Below are 2,645 nucleotides of genomic sequence, written 5' to 3' on the forward strand. Positions count from 1 at the left end.
ACAGTCTAAATGTTATTTGTGTAGGCTATTTTACTTTATTTAATTAGAAGTAGGCCAACAGCGCCCCCTACAGATTAAAACTCCTTACAGAATGGGCATTAGGACCTGGGGGCTGCCGCTGCTGCAACTGCAGGTGCTGCTATTACTGTTTACTCTATCACACACTGAACGCGTCATTTCTGTACATGCTTTCACAGATTAAATGCAGAGATCCAAAACAGTGAATCTAATCACCATTCAGGCAAAACTTTGCTTCAAGAATGAGCCACACTGCTGACCTGATATAATCGGTAACACACCCTGAGCACATGCGAGTTAACGTTTCTTCTTATTGGCAAGACATATCGGCATAATTTTTCATATCGGGCCGATGCCGATATTTACATTTAAAGCCATTATCGTCCGATTCCGATATCAGTCAGATAATATCGTGCATCCCTAAAGTAATGTGTTACGTTACTTTTGAGTTACTTTTTAAATCTTGGCAGGGCTTGCTTGTTTGTATGTAATATAAAAAAAGTTACAAATGTAAAAGCCCTTTCACAATAAAAGTGAAATGAATACCCCTCCGGCTGAAGGGAATGTAAATTCATGTCTGAACAGTAGAAGAAATTGCATAATGAATATGGTGCAGGAGAAGAAAGTTCAACACTATTCAGCAGTAACAAAAATTAAAACAAATGTGTCATTTTTGATTAGTATGGTTGAATTGGATCATCGAAGGTCAGTAGCAAAGACATTGGCTAATAAAATGGGATTAAATACATAAATGATATTTGTATTATTTAACATATTTAATTATTGCAGGTTTGTATAATATTCTGAGATTGCATTTGACTGATTTATTCATTTTGAAGAATACTGCATCTGTTTTTGTGCAGGTGAGGCGAGTAAATACATGTTCATATTTAGTCTAGAACTACAGTAACATCATGTTCACACAGTGCACACAATGCCTCTGCACTTACTCCCAATTTCTCTCAACATGGCAACACGAGAGCTGTCAGTCAAGACATGGGAAACACAGTAACAGGCCTTATTTGAAAAAGTAACTCGGATATTTCCTTCTGAATTAAAAAAGTAATGCGTTACTTTACTCGTTACTTTAAAAAGGTAATCTGATTACGTAACTCACATTACATGTAATGCATTACCCCCAACACTGATGTTTACTTCTAAAGGAATTCTAAAAAGAAATTTTCTCAGTATGACTGTGCTCAGCAGGCACAGGACGTCAATAAAACGTCAGGTTGACGTTGGTAATGACGTCGGACAGACGTTGCATTTTGGTTGAGAATGAAAATCAGGTTGACGTCAGTATTTGATGCCAGTTTGACACTGACTTAACTTTGGATTTTGGTTGCACAACCTAAAAACAACAAACATCAACGTCAGCTGATGTTGGTATTGGACATCAAATTAACATTGACATTACACATTGAATTAACATTGAATTTTTTGTCACCCGACGTCGCAACCAAAATTTAACCACGTTGTGTGCCTGCTGGGTGGGCATATGCAGGTCATAACAAATATTTCTACACACACACACACACACTCTTGTCTGGTCAGCTATCCTTGTGGGGACTCTCCATAGGCATTTTTCTACTGTACAGACCGTATTTTATTTGCGTTAGGCTTTCAAACTAGCAATGGCACTGATCCTCAATTGGTTAAACAAACAGTCCCGCCACAAACTACCGCCATTGGTTAAGCAGTTGTTGCTGAGTCTGGCTGGTCAGGAGAAAGAATTTTAATAAAAAACGACACTTCAACTTTCTTTGATTTTCAACTCTGAACACATGAAAAACGGAATGACATTCCTGTCCTTGGCTGGCAGCCCTACCTTGATCGAATGGTTTTCCTGGGCTCCATGTTCCTGGTTCCTAAAGCAGAAAACAAAAGTTGATAAACAGAAGAGTTGATCAGCAGTCTTTGTTTAATTTTTCTGAGCTTCTGTACGTTACAGTACATAAAGTAATCCGTTTTGCGGTTTGAACTATGTATTGCTTACACTGCTTTCTCGTAGTTACGCTTACAAGCAATTACTGCATTATAATATTATCATGCAACTACAGCAGTATTAAGGACACAATGTAAACTTGGAAGAATTTCCTGTCAAACAAACAGGCAGATTAGAAAGACTCTGTTTCAATGGAAAAACAAATGCACAATCATACAAACCTCCACCTCCTGATTGTAGAGGAAGCATTGTGGAGAAAACAAATAAACATTAGATAGAACATTAAACACATCGCTTCAACAATACAACACAAAATGGACCACAACAAGATACGCCATAAACAAAAAAATTATAATGAAATGCATATATATAGTTTGGCATTGTGCCTGTTTATACTGGGCCATTTGTTACCTGTCAAATTCAATAATTGGTCTGCTCTTGTCTTCATGCTTAATTAACTAAGATAGTTAATATGTCAGTTTCCATCAAAGGTCCATCGAAGATTGATAGCACCGTATGGTGACCAGTGTTGGGAGTAACGCATTACAAAAGTAATAATATTACAGTAGTATATTACGTTTTGCTGTAACGCAGTAATATAACGCATTACTAATCAAATTTGGGTAATATTATTACTCGTTACAATCTCAGTAACGCAAGTTACAACAACATATTACTAACA

General features: G+C 36.9%; 1 pseudogene; it reads right to left on the bottom strand.

Moving 5' to 3' along the window:
- The window catches only part of LOC107745066 (testican-3-like), a 48,302-nt pseudogene that overhangs the window by 25,385 nt on the left and 20,272 nt on the right, over positions 1–2,645 (bottom strand).

The sequence above is a fragment of the Sinocyclocheilus rhinocerous genome, unplaced genomic scaffold (genome assembly GCF_001515625.1).
Source record: "Sinocyclocheilus rhinocerous isolate Xijiao unplaced genomic scaffold, SAMN03320098_v1.1 scaffold888, whole genome shotgun sequence".
Lineage (NCBI taxonomy): Eukaryota > Metazoa > Chordata > Actinopteri > Cypriniformes > Cyprinidae > Sinocyclocheilus > Sinocyclocheilus rhinocerous.